This window comes from Lissotriton helveticus, chromosome 2_1 (genome assembly GCF_964261635.1).
Source record: "Lissotriton helveticus chromosome 2_1, aLisHel1.1, whole genome shotgun sequence".
Lineage (NCBI taxonomy): Eukaryota > Metazoa > Chordata > Amphibia > Caudata > Salamandridae > Lissotriton > Lissotriton helveticus.
This window is the reverse complement of record NC_136059.1, coordinates 1,690,865,927-1,690,879,032: the sequence shown is the minus strand read 5'-3', so window position 1 is coordinate 1,690,879,032 and position 13,106 is coordinate 1,690,865,927. Positions and strand designations below refer to the sequence as shown.

The window sequence follows — 13,106 nt, the reverse complement described above, 5'->3', positions numbered from 1 at the left end:
CACCAGCCGTCAGTGCACACTTTCACAAGGCACAGACACCATCAGTCGTCAGTGCACGCTTTCCCTGGGCACAAACACCACCAGCCATCAGTGCACGCTTTCTTCAGGCACACACAACCACACCGTCAGTGCACACTTTCACCAGGCACAGACACCATCAGTCGACAGTGCACGCTTTCACCGGGCACAAACACTACCAGACGTCAGTGCACACTTTTACCGGGCACAAACAACACCAGCCGTCAGTGCACGCTTCCACCAGGCACACACCACCAGCCGTCAGTGCACGCTTTCACCAGGCACACACACACACCACCAGCCGTCAGTGCACGCTTTTACCAGGCACACACCACCAGCGTCAGTGCACTCTTTCATCAGGCACAGACAACATCAGTCGTCAGTGCACGCTTTCACCGGGCTCAAACACCACCAGCCGTCAGTACACACTTTCACCAGGCACACACCACCACACCGTCAGTGCACACTTTCACCAGGCACAGACACCACCAGCCGGCAGTGCACACTTCCACCAGGCACACACACCACCAGCCATCAGTGCACACATCAATTGTTAACGCATCCACAATTAACTATTGTAGCAATCGCAGTACGGCGTACTTTACTTTTAAACATATTCATCTAAAGCGCAGCATGACACCATTGCTACAAAAAAAAAAAATGTGACCCACAATTTATAGACTTATGTTGCAATTGGTGTTGCAATATTTAGCATTGCCAATAGCTCAAACTTAATTAATGCGAGACCTATTGCATTGCAAATGCCTGTTTCATTCAGCAGTTCCTGTATTCCCTGCACTGCGGGGTAACAATTTGAAAAGTACTTGTCCAGTTTTCAATACATTTTGTTACACAACAAAATGCCAAAATATCTGACTGCCCGGTTTCATATAACCCTACATGTTGAAGACTACATAAGCCATAAAGGCTGGCAATAGTGGCCAAGGGTGCCTGTTTCTGTACCTTGCAGAGTCTTTGTTGTTTGCATATTCGCTCCATTGTTTACTTACCAACCTTAAATCATTTAGGTGGCAGGGTTCTGTGTTTCTAATGATTCAGCCTAATGATTTTGAATGACATTCCTGTACATTTTTTATGTTTGCTGCTGACCTTCCATAACTACGGTAACACTGACTTTTGATCTTGTGCTCAGAACTCCTTCCAGTTGCACAGACAGAGCGCAGTTTTCCTTTATGCCATATTACAATTAGGATTTTATTTTGTGCTTCAGAAAGTTTACCTTTACTATTGTTTTTCAAAAGAGAGGACGAAAGATTGTTTTAACTTTGAAGAATTTTTCTTCCAGATGTTTCAGGAATGCAAAGACAGATTTCATAGTATTCCAGATCTTGCTGGAGTTACTACCTGAAACAGGATTAGAAAGGTTTAGGCTGCATAAGTAATCGAAGGTCGCTCACTTATGGCATGTAATTTATGTTTAGTGATTCGATCCAAGTTAGAAGTCACATGTTCACTCCCTCTGATCTAGAGTTGATTTAATTTCATGTGATTCCTTGTGATGTTATAGTCAGAAAAAAGACGGTGTGTTGTAATTTCCAGTCAGAAAGAGGCCTGCCTTTGTCAAGCATCTGTTGGGCCAACACGGAGGGGTGCACGAAGTTTCGCCCTTGTTTCTTAAAAATATCTTGTTTTTTGGTGTAGTGGGGAATGGGGCCAAATTACCTGAGTAACGACTGTCCATGTTTCTGGTGATGCCGTAATCAGCCCTGGCAAGTGCCACTCATCAAAGGTCAGACTAATGCAAATTGTTAGTTATTTATTTACCGCAGTGGAACATTCTGTTCTGCAGTTTTAAGGGCTCCTTAGAGCTCAGCAGCAGTAGCTATGTGTTTGCCACACAGTGGAAAAGGTTATTTATTTATTAGTGCAGCTGCTATAAATGTCTGCAGCCCAGATAGATAATAAGGGATAAAGGAAAGGTTAACTGTTGTCCCAGTTACACCTCCAGTATGAACTATTTTATAAGACTGATTATGGGGAGCAGTGCCGGCTTTAGCACTGGTGGCACCCAGTGCGACAATCTTTTTTGGCATCCCCTCCATATAAGCCTCTTTGAATTCTCTCCACTACCACCCGGCAACAGTGCCCCTCACCTCTCAATTGACCCTCTGTCAAATGCACTTCATTTGTTTTAAAGTGCTGGTAAAAGCTGGTTTTACTAATCCACTCAATTATCCACATAAAATACAGACCTGCTCTTTGCAGCAGGCAAATTAACCCTCTGCGCTACTTTATGGCGATTCAAAATTTGGGCTATACAGAATTCAGATCTCTCTCTACCAGGAACATTCATCACAAGAGTTATCATGACTTTTTTAGGTCTCACCAAAGCCACGCTTGCGCTGTCTCTGCGAGACATACTGTATTGATGATATGGGCTTTAAAAGCTCTGCGATCTTTTAAGGACTGCCCCTGTTACATGTCTTGTTACTCAGAGCTTTTGAGCACCATTTCTTTCTTTAAGCTGGAGCACGGGAGACCAGTGCTTGCTGTTTACAGAACTCTGTTGTAAACAGGCTGTAAATCTTGCTCTTATCTTGTCAAATTTGCTGTGAATTCAAAGACAGGTCTGTTTTGGCTGCAGCTGCCTCCTCCTCCCTCCTGCTTTTTAAACCCAGGGCCTGGCATCACGGTCCCTGCCTTCCTATGGATACCTATGGATACCACAGTCTCAGAGCTCAACAAGTATTTGCAATGCAATAGGTCTCGCATTTGCAAGAGTTTGAGCTATTGGCATTGTAAATGACAATGCCTTTTATTTGTGTTTTGAAAACCTGCAAGTGATGCGTAAACATGCAATTTGTACTTATAGTCGTTGCTTAAAAGAAGCAAGGCTGGCAGTAAAAGAAGCACAGTTACGCACCGCTTGCAGGTTTTCAAAACACATAATAAAAGGCATTGTCATTTACAATGCCAATAGCTCAAACTCTCGTATATGCGAGAACTATTGCATTGCAAATGCTTGTTATTGCTGTCTGAAAGCTTTCAGACAGCAATAACAAGCATTTGCAATGCAATAGTCCTCGATGCACAAGGAACTCTGCTGCAGGTGCTTTTGCTTTTCGCCCCCATGCAAGGAAATTTGAACCAAAAGAAAGTGGTACTTACTTCTACAGCTTCTGTTGCGTCAATGGGGATACTTTCCGATATGTATCTTAATCTTACTACAAGAATGTTTCTCTTTATTTTTAAGCACAATTAGGCTTTACTATAAGTGTTACTATAAGTACTATAAGTGTTACACGAAAAGCATGGAGTGTGACTCATAAGCGCATTTAAACAATAGTAATGTCACACCTAAGCAATCTGAAAACTTGGCAACTATGGGCGAGTACGCTAATTTGACAATTTTTCCTCCTAATGCTCCTACCGGCTTTTTAGTCACAGAATGTTAGCAAGTATGTCAATGAAGAGGTCACATGCTTATAATTGCGGAACTTTTGATAATGTATATAATTTCTTCTGAATTTATTTGACCACCTTTCTTTATACATATTTAGATTTTTTTGTTCAATATCCTCTTCCTTATATATTGATTCTAATTAAGGTCATGTAATACATTTCATTTTAGGAAACGTGCCAAGCGTGCGAAAGGTTCTTGAAAATGTTAGTAACTTGGGTTCGAAAGTTTCAACTAGAAAAATTCCCTATCTTTCAGCCTCGAGGACACCTGCACACATTGATTAAAATAAAATGAATTCTGATACTGAAGCTTGCCTCGTAGGCTGTTTGTTTACTTCATTCCGTGGGAGCGCTCTAACACTCAGAACATGTAGAACGAGGCAGAGGCAGCCGCATATTCTTTTACAATGAGGGGAACGTGTAAAAATAAGAGCTGAGCAGGCGTATGACCTGTCACGTACCTGAAACAAGCTATAAAAGTGGTAGTAGTGGCCTCGTGACAACAGGACTCAATCACTGAGCTGTTTCGAGGTCGAAGAACAATAAAAGATGCCAGTAGAGCAGAGTAAAGCTGTTGAGAAAGAACGCTCTTCCGCGTTTTGCCATGTATTTACTGCGCACGCGTCAAAATAGCTGATGGAGGGTTTTCCTGTGACTCGAGCGCGTGAGACTGTCAGTGCGCATGCTCTACCTTGTGGCACGGGCGAAGCTTGATGAGTCGTTCCATTGCTTTCTGCTCCCAAAATGGATCCAATCTAGTTACACCCACGAGGCCGGAGTCAATATCCAGCACGATTTTCTTTAAGTGATTGAAGGCAGGGAACGTGTATACATTTTCTTCGTCTTTTTATTTTGTTTTAAAAAAAATAAAATGTCACTGCCAGTAACATGTTACTTATGAAGGCATAATTGCAAGCCCTTTTGTGGTCAAAATTTTTACTGGATGCCATCATTTATGTGCTTTACAAGAAATACATTAGAAATCCATTGTCATTTATTAATAGAAAACACAACTCAGAAGTATGTATCTCAAGGTTGAGATGAAAGTTTTTAAGGACCAAATGTGAAAGATACAGGGCTTCATTTGTGCTAGGGGGCCTGTGGCGAGCTGACCCTGGCGTGAGGAAGGCCTAAATCAGATCGGCAATTGAGAGAGTGTCCACACAGTTATGTGCCACTCTGCAAGTGATCACGTGAGATCACTGCCTGTTTATCCCTCGGATTTGAGCCCTGTTACGGGATGTGCAGAGATACAACTTAGGGGAGAGGCTGGGTGGCTCTCTACATCCCTCCCATCTTTTAATCAAAATATAAAGTGTAACCAAACTTTCACACACATTTGCAAACAAAGTCTCTTAACTTCTGGCTGGGATTCGGGCGCAGCTGGTATCACTGGCTTCGTGTAGCGACACTCAGCTCTAGTTCATCAATACGATCTTCGTCTGGTCTGTTTCTGGGCGATGTTGTCTGACTCCCTTGTGCCTGATTGTCAGACCAGGTGACTCGAGATTTCCCTACGGTTACTGGTTGGGGTGTGAGTTGTGCGCTGGCCCTGCCTACTGCATCCAGTGGGAACTCTTTATCGTCTGGGTTACTTTCTGACCTACTCGGAACACCTGCAGGTGCAGTGTTTGACGGCACTTCCTTGAACCAGGACATGTTCCTCACTACCCTATGTCAGCCTCGCCTGGCAGTAATCATGGTTCTGTGGACTTGCACTACCGTCCATGTTTCTGATTCGTAAGGTGTGCGGAACTTCCACCCCGGGTGGTGGTCTTTGATAACCACTTAAGAATCTACTTGCAGACATGGGACCCTCTCGTTACGGTCGAGTGAGGCCTTTCATTGGTAGTTTGTCGCCTTTGCTGCGCTCTTTCCACATCCAGACTTGGTGGCACCCACTTAGAATCTTCTGGAAGGACGTCCCTGGGCGACTGTCGGATCAGGAGGGTCGCGGGGTGCACCCCATGGTGGAGTGGGGGGTCTGTTGGTAAGTCAGGGGAACTGGTAAAGACATACCTCGGCATCTTGGTTTTGGTCTAATCCAAATAGCAAGGCTTGATTCAGTATTCTCATGCATCTCTCCACCTACCCATTCGTCTGTGGCCATTGGGGTGTGATTCTCCGGTGGTGAACTGCCTTTTGTATCAAGAAGTTCTGAAACTCTTGCCCTTGGAAGGGGGGTCCATTGTCAGACTTCATTTCTCTCAGCAAACCAAACATCACAAAGATCTTCTCCAGCGCCGGTCGTACACGGACAAATGCGGTGGATGGTACAAGCTCAACCACTGGAAACTTCAAAAACGTGTCTAAGATCACCAGGGTGTTCCGCCCATCGGGAAAACTCCCAAAGTCGACACTGACCTTTTCCCACGTGGTGAGGGTTGGCAGCTTCCATCAGCATGGGCGCAGGAGCTGGGTCTCGTCCAGTGATGATGCATGGGTGGCAACGCCGGAGTTCTACGTCCATTAGTTAGTTCATCCATGCCTGGGAACCACACCTTTGCTCAGAGCCTCGCCTTGGTCTTGGCGGCCCCTTGGTGATAGGCAAGAGTGACCTTCCAACCTTGGAGGCTCTTGGGGATGACGATCCTCTGTCCACAGACCACCAGGCCGGACCCACTTGTGCTCAGTTCATGTTGTGCCCTCCGGAGCTGGTGGTTTGTGTTCTGCTCATCCGCCAACAGCAGCTTGGATCCTTCCAGGAGTTTGTGCCATTGTCCTTTCTCCCGGGTTTCCTTCACTTCAGCAGTGTGTCATCGGAGTCTGTGGCTTCTTTTATGCTCTCTCTGGTGACGGCCACCATGCAAGCATATGCCTCTACCATATTCACAAAACACTCTGTGTGAGCTTCGTCTAGGGTCCCTTCCCCCGGGGTGTTTGGTGAGGGGTGGCACAATAGAAAATTGGCAGGGTTGTTGACACCGGGCCTGTAGACCAGCTGGTCGGGGGCCTGGCGGGATGACCCACTGAACAGCAGCAGGAGTTGTTTATGATCCATCACCACTCTGAACTGGTGACTGCATAGGTAGAGATGGAAGTGCTGGCAGGCCCAACGGATGGCTAGTGCCTCATGTTCTATTTGGGTGTACCTGGTTTCCGTCTGCGACAGCGCCCGACTCCCATAGGCCACTGGGACGTAATCCCCTCGAGCATCTTCCGGCAAGAGAACGACACCAAGCACCACATGGCTGGCGTCCACAACCATCTTGGTCGCCTTCCATGAGTGGAAATAGGCCATCGTTGTCTGGTCCAGCAATGTTTCTTTATGTCCTGAAATGCGACCTTTTATATGAGACGCCATGACCAGGGCACGCTCATCTTCATTAGTTGGCAGAGTGGGTCTGAAAATGTGGCCAGGCTAGGTATGAACCTTCCGCATTATGTTACCATGCAGAGGAAACTGGGTACCTCGGTTGGGTTTTGCAGCACTGGGGCACTCTGCATGGCTTCTGCTTTCCCGGGATCAACTAGGAGCCCTTCGCGGGAGGACACGTATCCAAAGAAGTTGATATAATTCTGGTAGAAAGAGCAGTTCTACCAATGGAAGATGAAGCCACAATCCGTCAGGCACTGTAGCTTAGCTCACAGTTTTTCATGGTGTTCCTCCAGGTTCCTGGAATATATTAAAATGTCATCTCTCAGATTTATGACGGCACCAGCCCTGAGACGGTTTCTCTGATGGCATTCTGAAACACCTCTGCTGCTCACAAGATGCCGAAACTGAGTCTAGTGTACCACCTGAGTCCCACATGCGTGGAAAAAGTTGTGATGTAATGACTTTCAGGTGCCAGCTCCATCTGATGGACTCCCGAGTTCAGATCCAACTTGGAGAACCACTGCACCGGTTCAGATCTGCCACAATGCCGTCCATTATGGAGTTAAAATGTCATTACCTCCGGATGGCCTGTTTGGGCAGCCTCATTTCTACACAGAGCCTGGTGGCCCCAGGCTGTTTAGGTTTCAGCGCGATGACCCAGGGTGACACCCATGGGATGGGACCGAGACCTTCTCGATCCCTCCTTGGCGTTCCAGGTCTTGAAACTCCTTCTCAACCAGGGGGCGGAGATGAAACGGGACACGCCTATGCCTGAGTGCTTTGGGCTTGATGGTCGTGTTGATGTATTGAGTTACCTTGTAGTACTTCAGCTTTCCCTGCCCCTGGAATAGTTGAGGGAACTCATTGAGCAGGTCTTCCATGTGTGAGTCGTGTATTTGCTTTGCGAAAAACACGAGCTCCAAGTCTTTGGCAGTGTGGCAGCCGAGCAGCGGACCAACCTGCCCTCTGTGATGTGAAACTTGATCCTGACGACGTGGTCGAAACTGGCAACATCAACCACAACAGTGCCCAACAGCGATCGGGGCTCCATACCTCTGTAGGTGAAGATTCTAACTGAGCTAGGGGTGAGAGGAGGACAGGGGCCGACCTTTCATAGTGACTGGAGCCCATCACGTTCACCAATGCCGGTGTCGATAAGCGCTGGAATCAGGACGTTATTAACATGCACATGCACATCGGTGGGGCACTCCTTTTGCGACCAGAGCATCCATCAAAAGAGATCACGAAGACGTCATCCTCGAAATGTGCTGTGGCCCCTTGGGTGGGAGATGCCCCCGGGCTTACGGGGTCTTCGAGCGTCAAATGGCGAAGGGTCATGGCGCATTCTCTCACGCTGTCTCCTCTCGGCCACCCTCTTCCGCCACGGTAGACCCTGGCATAGTGGTTTATCTTCCTGCATCTGGAAGATGTTTGCCCTCTCTCCGGGCAGTGGTCTGTTGGCTTGTGGTCAAAACCGCAGTACCCGCACTTTTTGGGGCTTTTCCCTGGTGTATTTCACGGGTGAGCTGGGGCAAGGCGCTGTTGTATAGCGTCTATCATTTCCACTTTAATGGCAGTTGTCGTCATAGCGAGCGATCTATTGGCGTTCCTGGCCGCTTCCATTTTATCCGCCCGGCTGTTGGAGAGTTCATGTGAGCGTGCGAGGACCAAAATTTCGTCCAACGATATCCCTGGTTGCCGGAGTATTTGGCATCAAAGAGCAACGGATTTACAGCCCTGAATGCTCTGCGCACGGATCTCCTTGTGTTGGTTGATGTTCACGCATGTGCATGCAAGCAAGGCATAGAACATGTCCACCAACTCTGCGTCCGTCTGTTTGGTTTGGCGCAGTTTGAAGCACTCATAGCCGGGTATTCGTCTGTGGGTCAAAATGCTTATTTAGGGCCTCCACAGCAGCGTCGTAGTCCCTATCATCGCTGGTGTCAGGCAGTGTCTCTAAAAGTTAATACAATTCATCGCCACCATAGTGCAACAGTAGTGATGGTTTCACTGCCCCATCCATTTATCCTGTGCCCCGAAAATAGTGGGGGAGATGGCCTAGCCATAGTTTCCAACAAGGTGCAGCTGTTGCGGGGTCAGCAAGCAGGCTGAAAGGCGGCAGTGGGGTGACAGGAGTGCGAGTATGGCACGGGAGGTACATGGGCCATCACTGGTGGTGGAGGAGGTGATGGATTCCCCCATGGGCGCTGTGGTCCTGGCAGCTGGTGCCCCTAAGGGGTCGGAGTTGGCATGCGCTCTGTCCAATTGACCCAACACTTCACTGCTATGGGTGTTTCCTGGTTTCAGTATTGGGTCATCCTGGGCGTGTGGGCAGAATGACGTCTTTAATTTGTGGCCCTTATTTTTTTTTCTCTCCAGACCCCCTGCACATCCACTGTTCTCAGCATGCCCTGGGGCAAAGTCCTGGATAAGGTGCCTCTGACTGAGAAAGGGGAAAGGATCTATGCCTCACAGTCTGTTCCTTCGTACTGGATAGTGATGTGGATGCAGTGATTACTGTCTCTTTTTGCATTTGTTTCTGTGTATTGATTCCCACAGGGACACATCGCGGGACTGCCTATTTCCCTTCTCCACTCACCTGGATTCCAGCAGGCGATGAGGCACGCACGCGGCCTCTTCTAGCAGCGCTGTCCACCAGCGAAGATGCGGCCGTTGCATGGGGGGAGGAGAGACCACTCCCCTGGTGATGTGGCATTTATGGAGCAGGCCGCAGAGCAGCCGGCAGTATCTGCGGGCTGAGGCAGTTGCGCTGCCGGCGGGAGCTGCTCCATGATGGTCCTCCGCCTGACGGCTACACAGTACAGCAGGTTGTGGTGGCGGATATAACAGCCAGCCAGAGATAAAGCGATGCTGCCGCAGGGCACCAGCACTGCAGTGCGGGAGCGAAGCAGCAGCTGGAATTGGAATGCAGCGAGGGATCGACACTCCATCGTCGCCAATGTGGCAAGCTGTACCTGGCATGAGGTAGGCCTAAATCAGATTGGCGATTGAGAGAGGGTCTACACAGTTATGTCCCACTCAGCAAGTAATCACGTGCGATCACTGCCCATTTATTAATCCCCTTGGACCGAGTCCTGTCACGAGGGGTGCACAGAGATACAACTTAGGGGAGAGGCCGGGTGGCTCTGTACAGGGACCCCCGGAAATCATTTTTGGGGACCAGCACTTATTTGTCCTGGTGCTATCACGTTACACTATAAGGGTAGAGACATCCCCAAAGAAAAACATGAGACCACAAACTGCCAATATGTCTAATTCTAGTGTGCTAATAACCAGAGCTGGCCCTTGCTGGCACAATGTCCTGGGCAGAAAGAATTTTGGCACCCTGGCTGCAGCTATTGAATAAGTGGAGGCAGCATGGAGCCAATCTTGTGTCACACATCAGAGCAGTGATTGGCATCTGAGCACAAACTTCTCACCACCTCACCTAAATATTCGGGTTCATTCAAAGTGGGAGCTTGATCACAGTAGTGCCAAGTTATTAGTGGTGAGAGTGGCAATGATGGTGTGTGTCGGCAGGGGGCGGGGAGTGAGAGGGAGATAGGAGAGGTAGGAAGGGGGTTGATAGTGTGTGGAACGGCACCCGAGGCAAGTAAAAAAGGATTACAAACTGGTGTTTAGTATGCATCATAGGTGTCAAGAGGGACACTGCTGTCTGCAGGACTTAAATACAGACTGCTCTGTGCACCCCTCTGAAGATTGGCGCCCTGGGCCTATGGTGCAAGGGTTGCGTCATTTTGGTTTTCGTCAATATAAATAAAATCCAAAACATAGTTCTTCTTATGCTGCAGTGAAACCAAATCATCTTTCAAAAGTTGTAAAAAGTTACTCGGATGTCATCTTTTAAATGGCATTGACAGGAAAAGCAAAACAGATTGTTCCCGAATCCGATTATACAAAGGAATCAAGAGATCTTTATGCATGATGATGACCACTGCATCACCAGTTAGGGGCGTTCACAAAGCATGTCTTGCATCAAGAGTCGCATAGTTGGCAGTAATGAAGGCACTAGGACGAGGCAGGCCTTGATTACATTCACTGAAGAAGTGCTTTAAAAGTTGCCTGATTACAGCCACTTCCATCATGGCCACATGTTTATTAACATTATTAACATACCAGCTGCAGCAGAGAAATGAGCCAATACATCAGGAAAATTGGCACTACCAATCCCGACTATTGCAGATTTCTTTGATTTATTCCTCTGACTTTGAAATGAGTGCAAGGTAGGTATCTGCAGTATGGTCACCGCCCTCAATAAATAGATTTGAAACTCTGCTTTCTCCTCCAGAATGTTGTGAAGTTATAAATTTAGAACAGAGCAGACACTCATAAATAACTTAAATAATAGCAAAGGAAGAAGAAAAGACATGTAAGGGGGGAGAACTTTCAGTGAAGCAAGGCCACCGAACTTACCTGCACCCTGCACCAGTCGTCACTGGGTCCCTGACGCTGTTGGTCTACCTGCCGCCGCCAGCAACATCCCGCAGTCGCAGAGGGGGAGACCACAGCTTCCAGGCTGCACAGCAACTGCACCGCAACTGCCCCGCCCACTGCCACACATTTCGCGTGCCCGGAGGCGCTTAAACATCGGAGGCTCCTGCTAAGGAGCGGGGTAGAACTTTCAGTGAAGCAGGGCCACCGGACTTACCTGCATGCCGCACCAGTCGTCCCTGGGTCCCTGACGCTGTTGGTCTCCCTGCCGCAGCCAGCAACATCCCGCGGCCGCAGAGGGGGAGACCACAGCTCCCAGGCTGCACAGCGACTGCCCCGCGACTGCCCCACCCACTGCCACGCATTTCACACGCCCGGAGGCGCTTAAACATTGGAGGCTCCTCCCGCGTAGCGGGGCGCGCGCGGGTCGAGCTGGGCGAAGCCCGGGCAAAGGGCAGGCCGTCTGTGGCCGTCCGAGGCAGGAGGAGGCAGGGTAGGGCCATACCCATGACATTTATTTCCCGACAAACGACCGGTGAGTGGCTTTACATTTACATCCTTCTCCCAGTCTTTACCTGTAGTATAAAATGGGAAAGAACTGTGCTATAGCCACTGCGACCAATTTAAATGCCATTGACACTGTACTGGAGCATGCTATGACCCTGGTGAGCAATGAAATTCAGATGGCAAAAGAAGATTGTCCGTGGGTTCCATCAAACAACCAGGCATAAACTCACATGACACCTCAGACAATAGCATGGCTCAATCACTGTCACATACAGTAACTGTACACTTACCTCAGACTGCAATAGGAGAAACTTCTCTGGACCTGGAAGGTCCGGAACTGACCAGTCCGGTTGCCAATGTTGAAGCTGATTTAAGTCAAATTGACCACTCACTTATTGTGAATGTACCCACCATGCCTGACCCAGAAATGTGTGGAACTAAAAAGAAGAGGAAGGCATCTAAACAGTCCTGCCCCAAACCCAAAAGAAAACAGCCATCTCGTCTGAAACCCCAATGTGCAACTTTAAATAGATGGCTTGAGGGCAACTCCACTACCACTGATCCTACTATGGATCCTGAACCTTCCACAGATCAAATTCCAATTGGCAACAGATGTAGCGATACCACTGTTCCAATCATCGCAGTCGAGGAGGACTTAGAATGTAATCCACACAAACTGGCTTTTCAGACTTTACATTGGGGGACACTGCGATCGATATTATTGTTGACACAGTCTGTAATCGCATTAAAGGGCTGATAGATTCAAGCTTTGATAGGTTGTGGAAACGATTAGATCGCTTGGAAAGCTTAACCTTGAAATCCACACTGTCAAACAAGGAAAATAATGAACTCACTAATCATGTTAATACTCAGAGAACTCATATGCCAGGAAAACAACTGCCTATCCCCCTACCCTCAGTATCTAAAGCTGCAGTACCCAAGCCATCAGGGACATCACTGCTCTCCCCCGCACCCCCAGCAACCCAAATTGCAAAACCTTTGCTAGTCACTACTGATCGCAATGCATCTACATGCCCCGGCTTATCATGCGATGTTAACCCAAACCCTGCTTATAGCAGGACGATAGATAATGCCAGCACAGCTGCGGTTACGGATAAAGGGCCTGACGAACTTAATAAAGACATTCTGAACCTGCCACCTCCATCTTGCCCATACGTTTTAGTTCTTGCAGGAGTCCCTCCCACACAGGAAAATAAATCCGAGTCATGGGTTCAGCTTAGAAATAAATGTATGGATTGGTTGGCTAAACACAAAAGGTTCAAAAGGCCCGACATGAGCGAAATCTTAATGGTCCATAGGGTGGGTTGGGTGGGCCCCGCACCAAAAATTATCAAAGGGGACTGCATTGTTATTAATTTTTCACATC

General features: G+C 48.1%; 1 protein-coding gene across 1 annotated transcript in view; it reads right to left on the bottom strand.

The window, feature by feature from the left end:
- The window catches only part of SHOC1 (shortage in chiasmata 1), a 1,878,679-nt gene extending 1,874,655 nt beyond the window's left edge, over positions 1-4,024 (bottom strand). The window contains exon 1 of the mRNA XM_078676649.1: positions 3,903-4,024. The gene's annotated coding sequence lies outside the window, so the exon portion shown is untranslated. The remainder of the gene's footprint in view (positions 1-3,902) is intronic.
- Positions 4,025-13,106: the final 9,082 nt, after the last annotated feature.